The sequence below is a fragment of the Leucoraja erinacea genome, chromosome 10, assembly GCF_028641065.1.
Source record: "Leucoraja erinacea ecotype New England chromosome 10, Leri_hhj_1, whole genome shotgun sequence".
Taxonomy (NCBI): Eukaryota; Metazoa; Chordata; class Chondrichthyes; order Rajiformes; family Rajidae; genus Leucoraja; species Leucoraja erinaceus.
In genome coordinates this window covers 53,492,465-53,510,721 of record NC_073386.1, presented here as the reverse complement: position 1 = coordinate 53,510,721, position 18,257 = coordinate 53,492,465, and the positions used below count along the sequence as shown (strand labels likewise).

At 44.0% G+C, this 18,257-nt stretch overlaps 1 long non-coding RNA gene across 1 annotated transcript in view; it reads right to left on the bottom strand.

Moving 5' to 3' along the window:
* The window catches only part of LOC129701224 (uncharacterized), a 94,095-nt gene extending 78,141 nt beyond the window's left edge, over positions 1-15,954 (bottom strand). The window contains exon 1 of the long non-coding RNA XR_008724169.1: positions 15,738-15,954. This is a non-coding gene — a long non-coding RNA (uncharacterized LOC129701224). The remainder of the gene's footprint in view (positions 1-15,737) is intronic.
* Between the last annotated feature and the right edge of the window lie 2,303 nt (positions 15,955-18,257).

Sequence of the window (18,257 nt, the reverse complement as noted above, 5' to 3'; positions counted from 1 at the left end):
TCCATATTCCTCCATTCTCTGCATATCCATGTGCCCATCTAAAAGGCTCCTAAATGCCACTATTGCATTTTGCCTCCACCACCATCCCTGGCAGCGCATTCCAAGCACTTGCCCGACACGTCTCTGTAAAAAACTTTTTAAAAAAAAAAACTTGCCCCGCACATATCCTTTAAACTTGGAATTAACCCAATTGCGTGATTAATTTCAGCTGAGTTTAGAGATATTGCGTGGAATTGCGTATTGCCTTCGGTCCACCGAGTCCCCATTGACCAGTGACCTCCCCGTACACTAGCACTATCCTACACACTAGGGACAGTACACAATTTTATACCTAAGCAAATGAACCGACAAACCTGTACGTCTTTGGAGTGTGGGAGGGAACCGGAGCACCCGAAGAAAACCCACATGGTCACAGGGATGACATGCAAACTCCGTAGAGACAGCACCAGCAGTCAGAATCAAACCCAGGCAAACAAATATTTGGAACAACTGATTCCAAACCACAGCTGCAAGTAGATAATGGAGCCCCTGGTACATCAGGGAAGTGTATTTGGGTTGAAGCAGCATAATGTATGGTCAGTTGTGCTTCTCCCACCGTTGATATCCCAGATGGGTGACAGTGGTGGAGTTGCTGCCTCACAGCACCAGAGATCCCGGTTCAATCATGACTACTTGTGCTGTCTTAACGGAGTTTGCACATTCTCTCTGTGACCCTGTGGGTTTCCTCCTACATTCCAAGCGTGCGGGTTTGTAGGTTAATCGGCTTCTGAAATTTCACCCCTGTGTGTAGGGAGCGGATGTGAAAGTGGGATAACATAGAACAAGTGTGAATGGGTGATCGATGGTCGGTGTGGACTTGGGAAGCCGAAGGGCCAGTTTCCATGTTGCACGTCTAAAACTCCAAATTAATGTTTAGAGTAAAACCTATGACCCTCCCTCTGCCTTAGAGATCCAAGCTGCTCTATGAGTGCCCCTTCAGCTCTACAGATGTAACAGAACAGGGAAAAGGAACAGCACAGTGCCGCAGCCCGTTGAGCCACTTCCTCACAGCGCCAGTACCGTCTGTGCAGAGTTTGTACGCTCTCCCTGTAACCACACGAGTTTCCTCCGGATGCTCCAGTTTCCTCCCACATTCCAAAGACGCAAGGTTTGTAGGTTAATTGGCTTCCCTAAATTTAGAATCTATCCTACATTAGAGTGTGGGGTAGAACCAGTGTATGGAGTGATAGTTGGCCATGTGGAGTTAGTGGCCTGATTCTAAGCTGCATCTCTAAAACTACACAGAGGGCTGGAGAGAGAGGATTTGCCTTTTCAAAATTGGATATCTCTTCATCTAAATATCGTTCGTTAGGATAGAGTTGTATTATCGTAGACAATTTCCCCATCAGCAGCAGATGTGTATCCTTATCAATTAATTACTTTCTAAGTCTTGTCCTTGCAAATTTCTGGGCATGTCCTGTTAACTGATACGGGACCAATGAGCAGTCTATCTGCTTGTGATTTCATTGATCAAGGAACAGCCAATAGCCGGGAGAAAATCTGAGAACACTGAACGGTGACACAAGGAACTGCAGCTGCTAGTCAACAAACAAAAGACAAAGTGCTGGAGTAAGTCAGCATCTCTGGACAACATTGATAGGCGATGTTTCACGTCAAGATCCTTCTTCAGACTGGAGAAGGGTCCCGACCTGAAACGTCACGTATCTATGCTCTCCAGAGATGCTGCCTGACCCACTGAGTTACCCCAGCATTGCGTGTCTGTCGATCTTTAGTATAAACTGCAGTTCTTTGTCTCTACATGCTGCCTGACGTGCCGAGTTACTCCAGCACTTTGTGTTTTTTATCCTCACTGAATCCAGGCCTTTTAACGCCACTTGAGTTGGCAGGCGATCTTTGGCTACAGGACACGTTTGAAAAAGTTTTGCTTGATGGGTTGGGTTATGTTCACCACCCTGAAATTCCCTGGACTGGTTTGAATTCACAACTCTCTGCAATTTCCTGTAGTCTTGCAAAGAGAGCCATTGCCAAACCAAGCTGTGAAGAGTCCTGTTTGAAGGCTTTTTCTGGTGCTTCTATATAAATTGATGAGTCATTGAAGATGTGCTGAGCTTCTTTCGTCTTCTGAGGAAGTAGAGGTGTTGGTGTCCTTTCTTGGTCTCTACGTCAATGTGTTTGCACAAGGCCAAGTTAGCGGCTTGAATCAGCTTTGTGCTAAAGGTGTGTAGATGAATACTTTATAGACTGTAGAGATACACCTTGGAAAAGCACCTCAGCCCACCAGGTCCGCACTGACCACCATCCGAGGTAGTCAGGATCGAATGGGGTCTCTGTAGCAATGTTACAAAATTTTGAGATTTAAAAAATCAAGTCTGCAATTTATCCCATCAGATAAAGCATAAAAATTAGTTTAATTTGACACCTAATTCACTTTCATATCTCAAGCAATAAAAAAGTTATGGCCATTTTCATACTCAGAAATTAGCATCTTGTTCCCTATTGATTTTCTATGGACATAACAAAAAAAGCTGTGATCATGGACAGTCAAAAGCCCATAGCCTTCTTAAAAATTAAGAGAACTGAATGAAAATTTCAGTTATCATAGATTGAACCATTCTGAAAGAAATATAAATAATATAAAAAATATAAAATAATTTCCACCGGCATACCCATAAAATAATCTTACTTGGATAACCTGAAATTAAAGCATATAATTAGTTAGTTACCCAATTGTAGCTAATTTCAAACTTCAATTACTAGATCTAAACATCTATCCATTTCTTAATAAATGATTAACATTTTTTAATAGCCTAAGTGTCCAAATAATATTCACAAATAATTCACAATAAAACATGATTTTTAAATCTCATTTACATTAATTTATAGGCCAAATGGAAGGAATTTAGTATTCAATTGCTGTAAATTAAAGTCCATTTTAAATCAGCTTTCTAGTGGGTTCTTGTGAACGCGCTGGTTTAGAACGTTCACATTGCGCTGGATTTGTGCCCTCAAATGCCCAGAAAAACACTGCGGGATATAAAGAGCCCAAAATAAGCTACTCGCTATAGAAAATTTTATATAAAGGGTTCTTAAGAAGCCCCTTTTAATGTAAAAATAAGGCACATACCTTTAATTGTTTGCTTTATAAAACCCTGGGGCTGCGAGAGGTCGCAGGTTTAGAGAGTGATAACTATTATACAAGTCCATAAAAACTAATAATACCTTTTGCGACGGGGTCTTTCAGCGATTTTTCGTTAATGATTTACTAGGCTGAACATTTTCGATTGCAACAGCCTAGTAAAAATCGCGTTTTAAACCCGCCCCCTCTAAACAGCGCCAAAATCACACACACGGCCTGGGGCAGATTCTCAATGACGATTCAGGTAGGTTTTGTAACATACCTAGTCTCTGGTGCTGTAAGGCATAACTCCACCGCTGCCCATTGCACCGCCCTTAAATACGTATACAGAAAAGCAAGCTTACACTTACAGTAAACATAATTGATCATTGATGCACTCGGAGAACTACTACTAAAGAGAACTAGATGGTTTCGTGGGAGACAGAAAATGTTTGTGTGCTTGCTCCCCTCCAAGATTCACACAACCTCAACTTCAAATTAAATCCAGTATAGCGTTCTGTTTTGGTCACCCTGCTATAGGAAAGATGTCGTTAAGTGGAAAACGGCGCAAGAAGATTTACGATAATGTTGCCAGGACTCGATGCCCTGAGCTATAGGGAGAGATTGGGAAGACTTGGACCTTATTCCTAGGTGGGCAGAAGGTTAAAGGGAGATCTTATAAAGGTGTATAAAGTCATGAACGTAGGGTCTTTTACACACGACAGGGAAATCAAGAACCAGAGGACATGGGTTTAAGGTCAGAGGGGAAAGATTTAATAGGAACCCGAGGGGCAACTTCTTCACACAGTTGGGTGGGTAAAATGTCTTAGACATTTTATTACAGAACAAATGACAGATGAGGATACTTATAGGCAACACCATATGATGTATGCACAAGCAAACATTCTCTTACGCAAGTTTGGTGCGTATACAGATGGAGTGAAGATGTCTCTGTTCAGAGCATATTGTACACCACCCTATACTGCACACCTGTGGTCAAGCTACAGAAAAGCAAGCTTACACTTAAAGTAACATAAAGATGGCATGAGAATATTACTTAAGAGAACTAGATGGCGTCGTGCAAGTGAAACGTTTGTGGCTGCAGGAGTCAATACTTTACAAACCATCTCATTGTAGGACACTGATTGTTTTTAATTCTTGATCTTAAACCAGGTATTGTGCTTTTGTATGTCATTTATTGCGCTTTTGTATGCAATTTGTTCTATGTGATGTGTTGTCTTTTCTCGAGTCTGTAATAAAAAGTAAGTAAGTATATGGAACCAGCTGCCAAAGGAGGTAGTTCAGGCAGATGCAATAACAACACTTAAAAGGAATTGGGACAGGAACATGGAAAGGTAAGGTTTAGATGGATATGGGCCAAAAGCAGTAAATGGGACTAGCTTAGATGGGGCAGCTGGTAGACATGGACAAGTTGGGCATGTTTCCGTGCTGTACGACTCTCAGCAGAGATGCTGCCCGAACCGCTGAGTTACTCCGGCATTTTGTGTCTATCTTCAGCACAGAAACAGGCCCTTTGGCCAAACTCATCCATGTCGACCAAGATGCCCCATCTAAGCTAGGGTCATGACTATTGGGTTGGAACAATCTAGTCAAGGACATTTTGGGAACAACCTCATTCAGGAGTACTGCTGAAATATAAATGAGTAGACAAGCCCCACTTTCTCAAGGGCAATTAGGAATTGGTAGTAAACAGTGGCCTTGCCAACAATCCAGAAATAAATAATGATACAAAAATAACAGTCTGTGCACCGCAGGTGGACTAGGTCTCAGTTTCTGCTCTTGATAAAGCGTAGTTTCAGCACTTCTGATCGGCACCAATGGCTAAAGGAGTTCTGTAAAATAACTCCAAAACCACAGAACAGCTGAGGTCTGGAACGAGAAAAGATGGATTAACGCAGTGTGCAGCACAGAGTCCAAGTTTGAACCAAGAACTGGAGAGCAAGCAATGCACTTTGTATCCAGATCAAAGCTAGAAAAGGGCAAAGGCAATAAGCAATAAGAGAGTTTGAAAGATTCAGGCTAAAAACTAAAACAGTGCAAATATTTAGAATGTAGAAATAAGGAACTGCAGATGCTGGTTTATAAAGGCAAAGTGCTAGAGTACCTCAACGTGTCAGGCAGCATCACTGGAGAACATGGATAGGTGACGTTTCAGGTCGGGACCCTTCTACAGACAAGACAATGAAATAATGTATCGATAAGGAACAGTGGTTGCTGCTTTACTAAAAAATGACAAAGTGCTGGAGTAACTTAGTTACGTCAGTCAGCATCTCTGGAGGACACGGATCAGTGATGTTTTGGGTTGGGACTCTTCAGACTCCAAGCGACTCAAAACTTTACCTATCCATGTCCTGCAGCGATGCTTCCTGACCCACTGAGTTACTCCAGAACTTTGTGTTTTACTTAAGATCCCAGCAACTACCGTTCCTCGGGAATAATTTAGAAACACAAGAACATATTCACCCTCTCCATCGGTCTGCATGGCACCCTATAACATTCTCTGGGGAGACTACACCACCCTCCACACCATCACAGCGAGTGTGTGGGTGGTGGCTTCCTTCAATGTCTGAAGACCGAGTTACTCCTCAAAGTTGAACACAAATAATTGCAGGTTCCACAGTTACTACCCCCAGCACATTTGAATCATCAGCAATTAGCTTGCAAATAACCATGCTCTGCAGCAATATTCCTTAACTAAAGCTATAATGAAATGATACACAATTACCACTAATACTAGAGTACCATGAGAATGAGGAAAATTTAGTTTCTAATACCTATTGTCCCCTCTTTTTGTTAAAACCAGGCTTCTAACTTATCATGGCTTATCCATCCACCACCCCCTGTGCAACGGACCGGAGGCTGGTATCTGAAATAGCTCTCCAAGTGTCCCTTCTACATTCTCAAACAACAGTCCCCAGTTTCTAATTAGTCACCCTAGTCTTAAAATTAGTCAGATTAGTTGATCGTTACGTGTACCAAGGTACAGTGAAAAGTTTTTTTGTTGCATGCTATCCAGTCAGCTGAAAGACTATACATGATTACAATCGCACCGTTCACATTGTACAGATTCAAGATAAGGGGAAATAACGTTTAGTACAAGATGAAGTCCAGTAAAGTCCGATTAAAACTAGTCCGACAGTGTCCAATAAGGTAGTTGGTCGGTCAGAACCGCTCTCTATTTGTTGGTTGGATGGTTCAGTTGCCTGATAACAACTGGGAAGAAACTGTCCCCGAATCTTTTACTGAAATTATTAGTTGTACCAAGCTCCTAACAATATAACAATTCCTATTTTAATATTTCAATAGCAGTAGAGCTACTGCCTTAGCGCCAGAGACCCGGGTTCGATATTGACCATGGGTGCTTGTCGGTAAGGATGCGCAAGCTTGTAGGTTAATTGGCTCGGTAAAATTGTCCCTAGTGTGTAGGATAGAAGTTGTGCAGGGGGATCGCTGGTCGGTGCAAACTTTGAGCCAAAGGGCATGGTTCCACAGTATCTCGCAACTGAATTAAGATACACGCAGGCAAATGAGACCAACTTGGGAACTGGGCAGTTGATGCTTTGAGTTAGACTTTAGAGATACAGCATAGAAGCAGGCCCTTCAGCCCATTGAGTCATACCGACCCACAATCTACACTACACCAACACTGTCCTGCACACTAGGGACAATTATTTATTTTTTTAATCCAATTAACCTACTAACCTGAAAGACGTACTTCCTGGTTACAGAATAAAAATAGGTTGGGGGTAGCTATTGCATTCATTTGCAACAGAGCTAAACTTTGCCCATGATGACACATCCCACACTAATCACACATCTGTGGATCAGTATCTTTAAACAGCTCACAATATATAGAAACATAGAAATTAGGTGCAGGAGTAGGCCATTCGGCCCTTCGAGCCTGCACCGCCATTCAATATGATCATGGCTGATCATCCAACTCAGTATCCCGTACATGCCTTCTCTCCATACCCTCTGATCCCCTTAGCCACATCTAACTCCCTCTTAAATATAGCCTATGAACTGGCCTCAACTACCCTCTGGGGCAGAGAGTTCCAGAGATTCACCACTTTCTGTGTGAAAAAAGTTCTTCTCATCTCGGTTTTAAAGGATTTCCCCATTATCCTTAAGCTGTGACCCCTTGTCCTGGACTTCCCCAACATCGGGAGCAGTCTTCCTGCATCTAGCCTGTCCAACCCCTTAAGAATTTTGTAAGTTTCTATAACATCCCCTCTCAATCTCCTAAATTCTAGAGAGTATAAACCAAGTCTATCCAGTCTTTCTTCATAAGACATCCCAGGAATCAGTCTGGTGAACCTTCTCTGCACTCCCTCTATGTCAATAATGTCCTTCCTCAGATTTGGAGACCAAAACTGTACGCAATACTCCAGGTGTGGTCTCACCAAGACCCTGTACAACTGCAGTAGAACCTCCCTGCTCCTATACTCAAATCCTTTTGCTATGAAAGCTAACATACCATTCGCTTTCTTCACTGCCTGCTGCACCTGCATGCCTACTTTCAATGACTGGTGTACCATGACACCCAGGTCTCGCTGCATCTCCCCTTTTCCTAGTCGGCCACCATTTAGATAATACTGCTTTCCTGTTTTTGCCACCAAAATGGATAACCTCACATTTATCCACATTATACTGCATCTGCCAAACATTTGCCCACTCACCCAGCCTATCCAAGTCACCTTGCAGTCTCCTAGCATCCTCCTCACAGCTAACACTGCCCCCAAGCTTAGTGTCATCCGCAAACTTGGAGATATTGTCTTCAATTCCCTCATCCAGATCATTAATATATATTGTAAATAGCTGGGGTCCCAGCACCGAGCCTTGCGGTACCCCACTAGTCACTGCCTGCCATTGTGAAAAGGACCAAAATACAAATAGCCATGAGTTACTGGAGGCTCCGATTGTCACCAATATGCACATTGCCAGCAGCAGTGCAAAACATCATCACCTCTGTGCCTGATGAGAGCTTACAGCAGTCAACAGCAGCAGATTCACGTGCCTCCTTTAAACTGGCTTACTGCAACAAAATATACAGTCAGAGCAAAGATTGTTGGTGACTAATTAAGCACACCAATTTCCTTCTTATCTTTGAGTTTCAGGAGGCAATGGCAGAGTGATCCCATATCTCCCAATCAACTATAGCGACTGGGAATGCAATCGAGAGCTGAAGAACTCTAGCTGGGCAGTAGATCATTGCTTTCCTGTTGATTCAGCAGTAAAATCAGACAGCTCATTGGTGTGGGGAGGAAGAAACAGTGTGTTTATCATTTACACAGTTAGTCTTTCATATTAGCTTTCAAGGGCATGCTACAGCTGATAGGGGTCGTAAGAGCAGGAGTAAAGGGCCTGTCCCACTTGGACGACCTAATCCACGAGTTTAGAAGACCCTAGATGAGTTGAAAAAAATGTCAAGGTCATGTTGACTCGCCAAAGTAAAAGACCTCCTACGACCCCCTCGACCTCAGTCTTCCACACCCAAGACCAACTATGACTAGCTACGAGTGGAAAATGATCACATGATAAAATGTCGTGTTTGCATTTTTTTTCCTCGGGCCAGTTATCGACTATCTACGACCAACCTACGACCAACCTACCAGTAAAAAAAATATTGTTTTCCGCGCAGGTCTTTTATTTATTTTTTTTAAACTTGTGGAGATTTTTTATCGTTCTGGAAAAAAACGGCGCGACCTACTTGAGGCCATGAGTACGCGGAGACCACTCACGAGCACGAGGAAGAGTTACGAAGACCTCCTACGACCTTGTGGCGACCATGCTGTGAGTACGAGTTAAAGACAAACTCAGCAGAGGTCGCCAATTAGGTCGTGAAAGTGGGACAGGGGCTCAAACTATTCGGCAACACCAGCAGAGAGTGTGGTAAAGAAGGCGTGTGGTATACTTGCCTTCAGCAATTGGAGCATTGAATCAAGGACTTATTTGCTGCTTGGTAGGAATTTGGTTAGGCCGCATTTAGAGTATCGTGTGCCGTTCCTGTCGCCCCATTGCAGGAACAAATGTGAAGGCTTTGGAGAGGATACAGAGGAGGTTGACCAGAATGCTGCTTGGATTAGAGGACATTAGTTACAGGGAGTGGTTAGACAAACATGGATTGTTTTCTCTGGAGTGTCATAGGTCGAACAGATAGAAGTATATAAAACAATGAGGCACAGATAGGGTAGACAGTCAGAACATTTTTCCAAGGGTGGAAAGGTCAAATTCAAGAGAGCCCAGCTTTAAGGGTCAGAATGAAAAAGTTTAAAGGAGATGTGTGGGGCAAGTCTATTGATTTGTGGAAGGAGAAAATGCAGATACTGGTTAACACCGATGATAGACACACAAAATGTTTAAGAAGGAACTGCAGATGCTGGAAAATCAAAGGTAGACAAAAATGCTGGAGAAACTCAGCGGGTGCAGCACCATCTAGGGAGCGAGGGAAATAGGCAATGTTTCGGGCTGAAAGCCTTCTTCAGACTAACCCCCACCCTCCATCGGTCCGAAGAAGGGTTTTGGGGGGGGGGGGGGGTGGGGGGGGGGGGGGGGGGGGGGGGGGAGGGGAGGGGAAGGGGGGGGGGGGGGGGGGGGGAAAAGAGGAGGAGCACTGGGGGGGGGGGAAGGGGGGGAGACAGGGGGGGGGGTGGGGCATATTTAAAAAAAAAAAAACCTAAGATAGGCACACAAAATACTGGAGTAACTCAGAGGGTCAGGCAGCATCTTTGGAGAAAAGGATAAGGTGATGTTTCGGGTTGAGAACCTTCCTCAGACTGGTCGGAGGAAGGGTCTTGACCCAAGATGTCACTTAATCCTTTTCTCCATGGATGCTGCCTGATCCTCTGAGTTACTCCAGCATTGTGTCTAAGTTTTTTTTTAAATATACACAGTGGCGGGTGCCTGGATGAGCTGCCAGGGGTGGTTCATAAGTCATAGGACCAAAAATAGGCCATTCAGCCCATCGAGCATACTCTGTCATTCAATTAAGGCTGATCTCTCTTTCCCTCTCAACCCTATTCTCCTGCCTTCTCTCCATAGCCCCCGATTCCTTATCCTGCTCTTTTGGGAAAGGGTAAACTACTGTTTAATTTACAAACTTCCAAAGGTGCACATAAAATGGCACAAGTTTAGTCCCAAAAGGAGGACACAAAGTGCTGGAGCAAACCCTGGGGTCAGGCAGCATCGCTGGAGAATGTGGATAGGTGACTTTTCAGGTCAGGACCCACCTTCAAACTCAAAGTATTTCCTTGTTCCTTTGATTCTCCGATTCCCCGAAACGTTGCTTATCCATGCCCTTCAGACATGCTGCCTGACCCATTGAGTTACTCCAGCACTTTGTGTTTTACTGAAGATGCCAACATCTGCAGCCTCTGGTATCCACAATACCTTACACTTTCTTTACCACTCTGTCCACTTGTGCCTGAAGCATCCACATCCTCCAGAGATGCAACCTGACCTGCTGAGTTACTCCAGCACTTTTGTCACTTTTTTAAAAATAATCACAATTAAACACTCGTGACTCTTGCTATCCAAATTGTAACACAAGGGCAAATCCATATTACTGGAGATAATTTTGCCAGAACTTAAAGCAAGTCCAGCTGGGCAGATTTTAGTCAAGTCTCTAATTATGCAAGATGCGGAAGCAAGCACACACTTGTGACAGTGACTCTGCCAGATGGCATATTTGTAGAGGGGTTTAGTGCATGTACTTCAAGACTGCCAGCACTATGCAGAACAGATGGACTTTGACGCCAATCAGTGTACAAATGCTGACTTCCCCAGAGCTGCTATTTGGAGCATGCTCTAGCCTCTGCCCGCTCTTGACCTCGCATGGGAGAACATGACAAGACTTTAAGGTGAAAGGTGCAACGTTTAAAGATATGTAGGGCAAGTTTTCTTTGAATATTAAATGCAGAGAGTGGTGGTGGAGGCAGATACAATAGTGGCGTTCTAGATAGGCACATACGTATGCGAGGAATGGGGGAGAAAACTGGAACATTCAGGAAAAGCCCAAGCAGTCACAGGGAGAACGTACTAACTCCGTATAGACAGCACAAGCAGTCTGGATTGAACCCGGGTCTCTGGCGCTGGATGGCATCAACTCTACCGCTGCACCAATGAGTCACCCTTACAGAATAAAGGGAATAATGTTTAGGGCAAGATAAAGTTCAGTAACGTCTGATTAAAGATGTTGGGTCTCTGTGTAAGCAGTTCCTCATCCTGTGTGCTGGCAACCAGCCTGTTTGACTGCAGTAACATTTCACTTCGAAGCTTCAGTTTTTAACAGCTCGCCATTGACCGATTGCCCAATTAGCTAAATGACCCAGAGCAGGTGGTGGAATTCTTCAGTCTCATTTTCCCATTATCACAGTCCTCAACCGTCTAAGCAGTCTGACAGTGAACAGTTCCCTTCCAGACAGGAGGTCAGTGTCTTGGTGCTGCAGTAATCATCATCTGCTGTTGCATGTTCATTTGCAGTGCCCTGCAGTCCTGCATCTCCAGGCACAACGGGTCATCAAGGTATCCTGCAATTCCACAGGTTGCAGGAAGAGTGGGCGATTGGCAGAGTGGAGAACAAAAGCAAGTGGGCACAAGCAATGTCCCAGGAGATTCCATAATTCCTCGTATGTTGCAAAAATAAAGTACTATTCTGATTCCGAGGAGCATTGTTCCAATATGGGGCAGCGCAGTGGCACTGCTGGTGGAACCACTGCTTCACAGTGCCAGAGACACAGGTTCGATCCCGACCTCGAATGCTATCTATGGGTGTGGAGTTTGTACGTTCTCCCTGTGACCGCGTGGGTTTTCAGGTGCTCAGGCTTCCTTCCGCACTCCATAGACGTGCAGGTTTGTTGGTTTACTGGGTTCTGTAAATTGTCCCTAGGGTTGGTCGGCACAGATTCGGTGGGCTGAAGGGCCAGTTCCTATGCTGTATCTCTAGTCTAAAAGAAGCAGCAGCAGTGAGATTACCTTAATTTACTCAGGTTGATCTTAATCAAATATTGAGCTGGATCTCTGAAGCCATTGAAGGGTTTTCCAAACTCATTATCATCCCAAGGATCTTCAGGCAATTTAGAAAATACACACTTACAGAAATAAAATTAGTGAATATGATCTTCAAATAACCAGATCCACTTCTGAGAAATATCCTTCCTTTTACAGGAATGTAAAAGGAAGGATACAGCTGATTGCATAGAAACATAGAAAATAGGTGGAGGAGTAAGCCATTCGACCCTTCGAGCCGCCATTCAATATGATCATGGCTGATCATCCAACTCAGTATCCCGTACCTGCCTTCTCTCCATACCCCCGATCCCTTTAGCCACAAGGGCCACATCTAACTCCCTCTTAAATATAGCTTAATTTCACTCAATGTCCTTCCTTAGGAAGTTATTTTTTTATGTGAAGTCTTTTTTTTTCTTTTTTTAATTGTCTCAGGGAACAGTTGTGTAATTGTCAAATTGATTCAAGTCTTAATTGAAGTGCAATTCTGGAGCAGTTTGGCTGATCTACTTTAGGGTAAAAGCTGTCCAAGTTTCTAATTTCCTGATTGGGATTGACATTTGACTCATTACCTTAAAAACATTGTTTAATAAATTAACTGCCAAGTTAAATGCACCAGACAAATATGCTATTGATATTCCCAATCTACACCAAATGTAACTAAAGCAATTATCATGAAGCAAATGCGTTTAATACATCCATGGGGTGGATTGGGAAATTATGAAATTAATTAGCACTATTTTCAAATACTGTGGATCAATTTCACATTGATAAATTATTTATGCAAATAAATAAATCAGGTTTACCTCATGACAAACGCCTGCTTGATCTTTTTTCAATAAGAATCTATAATTTCCTATTCATACCGCAAGAACATCCTTGCTAATTACATGTCCCTAAAACGACTGTTAGCATTATGATGTGAACCAAACTGATGCAGCATGATGGCAATTTAGGCTCAGATGTTTAGAGTCAAGGCATCCACAAACTATTTGATAAAACTTACCAAGGGCTGAATCTTCAGGTCATGATATCTTCAATTTTTACAGTGGAGAGCGTGCAAACTCCACATACGCAGCCATCACCCGAGATCAGGATTGAAACCGGGTCTCTGGCTCTGTCCAACAGCACCTCTACCCGCTGCGCCACCCCAATAACATGCTTCTGGGATGTGTAATTCGGAAGAAGTTAAATTTTCAAGGGTTCCATTTCTGGCAAAGCAAACATCAATTCTGCTGACTTGCAATGTCACGAGTTAGAATTTTATTGTTCCGTTTCGAGTCACATGACAAGCGCCAGAGACCCGGGTTTGATCTAGATCTTGTCTGTGTGAAGTTTGCACGCTCTCCCTGCGACCTTGTAGGTTTGAAAACATCCCAAAGCTGTGCGGGCTTGTAGGTTAGTAGGCCATTTGTAAACTGTCCCTAGTGTGATAGTGAGTGGATGAGAAAGTGAGATAACATGGAACTCGTGTGAACAGGTGATCAACAGGTCAGCATGGACCAGTGGGCTGAAGCTCCCGTTTCCATGCTGGATCCCGAAATTAAGAAGCGACTGTGCATTTGCAGACTCCTTGTTATCACTTCATTCGCACTAGTCCCACTCTGAAAAGAATGGCCACTAAATATTACACTTGCACAGGACTGCTCTTTGATCCTCAACTCAATTCATCGCTAAAGTTCTCTGGATGAAGTTCATAGCATTCTCCCAATGATGCCAGACAGCACCAGGCAGCTTATACATGCATGGCCTTATTGCATGAACAAACATGCTACCATAACATTAATTTGCAATTACAACAACCACCTTCATTCACGTGACTCCTTGGAGGTAGAAAACGCTCCAACATACACCACATTTAAAAAAGCATTTTAAATGAATCAACCGCTGTTTTAAATATACCAGACGTGTCAAATACAGTAAACCAGTTATCAGTCAAATTAAACATTATTGGTTTATAACCGTCATGCAAAAACCTTTGTATCAATCAAAATATTGGAAGTGTACAACTCATCATTGCGCAAGATATAATAAACATAGAAAATAGGTGCAGGAGGAGGCCATTCGGCCCTTCCAGCCAACACCGCCATGCATTGTGATCATGGCTGATCGTCCCAAATCAATAACCTGTGCCTGCCTTCTCCCCATATCCCTTGATTCCACTAGCCCCTAGAGCTCTATCTAACTATCTCTTAAATCCATCCAGTGACTTGGCCTCCACTGCCCTCTATGGCAGAGAGTTCCACAAATTCACAACTCTCTGGGTGAAAACGTTTTTTCTCACCTCAGTTTTAAATGACCTCCCCTTTATTCTAAGACTGTGGCCCCTGGTTCTAGACTCGCCCAACATTGGGAACATTTTTCCTGCATCTAGCTTGTCCTTTTATAAGTTCCTATAAAACCCCCTCATCCTTCTAAACTTCAGGGAATACAAGCCTAGTCTTTTCAATCTTTCCTCATATGACAGTCCCACCAACCCAGTGATCAATCTCGTGAACCTACGCTGCACTGCCTCAATCACAAGGATGTCCTTCCTAATCACAAGGATGTTCTTCCTAAGAAGTAGGCGACACATGGAACTGCAAATACCAGAGATTCTTGAATGCCAGAGGAACTTAATGGGTCAGGCAGCATCTGGAGAGGGAATGGACAGACAACATTTTGGGTCGGGACCCTTCTTCACAATGAAGGGTCCCGACCAGAAATATCGCTTGTCCATTCCCTCCTCAGATGCTGCCTGAACCACCGAGTTCTTCCAACACTTTGCATTTCGCTTAAGTCTCCAGCATCTGCAGTTTCTTGTGTCTCCATTTGAGAGCTGGAGCAAGTAGACGGCATGGCTCTTGGTACAGATAGACTGGACCTAGTTAAGGGGGGGGGGGAACAAGCTAAATATGTAATGTTAGTAGGTATTAGATATGCAATAAGCATGAGAAATACCTGTTTGATGTTCTTTAATAAGCATGTATAATTTCCTACTTGCACCACAAGAAAATCCTTGCAAATCACATTGCCCTAAAGCAACTATTAGCATTGTGATGTGAACTAACAGAATTAGTAAATACAAATATGCAATATAGATAAATATCTAATAACTGAGGGCATGCTTTTGTTACAAGCTGTAATATTCAGAGGAGATTGGAATGATGCGTTGTATTGAAGGTGGATCAGTATCTGCTGTTTCATGCGTTCGACTTAATTTCATCAGGCAATGCAATCACTAAAATGAATGAGATGTTCAAAGATCGCCATTACTCACTGCACTTTCTATTGAATATCCTGCTAATGCCTTGCCAAAAAGCCCTCACTGGATAAATTAATTGGCTCGATATTAGAGATATATCTGTTTGTGCAGCAGTTTGAGGCGGCCAGTCCAGTTGCTTCACATTGTACAGCGCCCAGACCAGCCTGTTCTCATCTCACAATTCACAGCGTCTGCCTTCATTTCCCTTTGTTGTTTTAAATTAAACCTCGCAGGAGACAGATTTAAATCTCCGGCTGCTGACAACTCTGGGGCAAGCCATCGGCAACTGAAACATTGTTGCAAACCTCCACCGCGGGATGCTGATGAGGTTTATTGATGAATGGCTCCTACCTGCAGGTGATTATTGATCTCCTCACCGTGTTGACAAGAACAAAGGAAACACGCTCCACAAACCCACGCAGGTCAGCACAGCCTGGAACCCAAGCAAAAGCACGCACTGTAACTTAAATACTGTTGAAAATTAGCAGTCATTAGAACAGTACAATCCAAACGCAGAAGGCAAGACTCAAACTTCACATCAGAATTTACACCCAATGTCAGTAAGTTGCAACGCAGAGATCATTTACTGCACATTCCCCCACCCCCACTGGACGTGTACAATACCAACAGGTCCAGATTTACCTACCCAAGGTAACTTTGCCCGAGGCTATGGCAAGAATAAAGTGTCCCCAGAACACAGGTTTAGGCAATGGATGTCAAAACAAGCAACTCTAGGGTTGCCAACTTTTTCACTCCCAAATAAGGTACAAAAGGTGAAAATAAGGGATAAATTCCCAATGGCATAAAGTGCAGAAGGCCTTCACCAAGGGTCACCGCTGACGTGCTTAAACCTTGTCATTTTTGCTTCCCATTGCTGTTATAGCTGCACAGTCTTTTCTTTTTTGCAGGTTTATCCACATTTACACATGCCAAACTGACCGAACACCAGACATTACTGAAACTTGTGTTTTGTCAGGAATTGGCAAAATATAGCGTACAACTGATGCGCATAAGTGGACCTGTGATTGGATGACAGGTGGATCACTCGTGTGCGGCGTCAACAGCACATGCAACACGCATGCACGCTGTTGTATCAGATCTAGGATCTGTCTGTAAGCGTGGCCCTCTGGTGATTACAGAGTAGAGCGTCTCCTCGACGTACGATGCTTCCACTTACGATATTCACATTTTACGATGGTGCATTCAGTAGAAACCTTATTTAACTGGCCTGGCCTCGTGGCAGCGTTAATAATTTAAGTGCTAATGCTTTACTGTTTAATTAAAATTGCTTTCCTGTGGTATATTTAGAATTACGCCTGCTCTGTTGAGCAGATGCACTCGCTCGCCCGAGCTGGCTTGTTAGTATCTAATGCTGGGCTGTGCACTTTCTCCCGTATTTATCTTGGTGCAAGTTCGATTGAGTCAACTGTTTGTATGCGAGATATCTTCTGGACCGAAGAGGCTGGCACACGGCGAGATTTTGCAGGGAGATAAGAGAACCGTGTTAGCCTTTCCATGGGAGGGAGGGCCTTGTGTGGAATCTTGCAGGAGGCGAGATGGATATCGAACGGCAGCAGATCTGATGAGCCGGTTGATAAAATCTCAAGAGCTGCTACCTGCTGTGACAATTCGCCATGCGTTCGCTCCTGTGGGGGCTGGCACTCGGGAGATTTAAGGGGTGTCGGTGCTCAGGGGTGGAAAACTAACCTGGAGAATGAAAACCCACAAGTGCCTCGCGATCAAAACCTGAACACTCTGGTGATGGTAGGTTAGGTGCATTAAATGCCTTTTCGACCTGGTCGTTGCAGTCAAATACGGGACAAGTGCGGTCCTGTATGGGACAAACCAATTTAGCCCAATATATATACGGGATGTCCCGGCTTATAAGGGACAGTTGGCAACCCTAGATGCTGGTTAATACAGGAAAGGACACAAAATGCTGGAGCAACTCAACGGGTCAGGCAGCCTCTCCGGAGGACATGGATAGGTGACGTTGCGGGGCAAGATAACTAACAGCGTAGCGGTCAAGATACTGCCTTACAGAGGCAGAGACCCAGCTTCGATCTTGATTACAGGTGCTTGTCTCAGGTACGGAGTCTGTACATTCGCCCTGTGACCTGCGTGGGTTTTCGCCAAGATCTTTGGCTTTCTCCCACTCTCCAAGGATGTACAAGTTTAATTCTTTAAGAAGGAACTACAGATTCTGGAAAAATCAAAAGTAGGCAAGAAATGCTGGAGAAACTCAGGAGGTGAGGCAGCATCTATGGAGAAACGGCGTAGGCAACGTTTCGGGTCGAGACCCTTCAGTGTGACGAAGAAGGGACTCTACCCGAAACGTCACTTACTCCTTTTCTCCAAAGATGCTGCCTCAACCGCTGAGCTTCTCCAGCATTTTTCGTCTACTACAGGTTTAATCGGATTGGTGTAAATGTAAAAATTGTCCCTCGTGGGTGTAGGATAGTGTTAATGTGCGGGGATCGCTAGTGGGTGGGGACTCGGTGGACTGAAGGGCCTGTTTCCGTGCTGTATCTCTAAACTAAACCAAGTGCTCTCCAAGATTGTTGCCAGTCTCATTGAGGTACTCCAGCATTTCATCTCTTCTTTGGTAAGCAAGCATCTGCAGTTTCTTGTGCCTCCATTGCAACACACTAGTGCCATGGACACGTGCTGGACCCCTTCCATAGCAGCATTTTGCCGTTTAACTGACCACCACCAGCAACAACAACGAGCAAGAGTACGGAGGTTCTGAAAGTTTGGGTTGCATGCGTTGGATGGAGCAGAGGCTAAACATTTGCAGCAGAGCTTTGGGGGTGCTAAAGATTTATTGTAATTAACAAGGCATCCATAAACATGTGTCTGCCTCTATGGGAG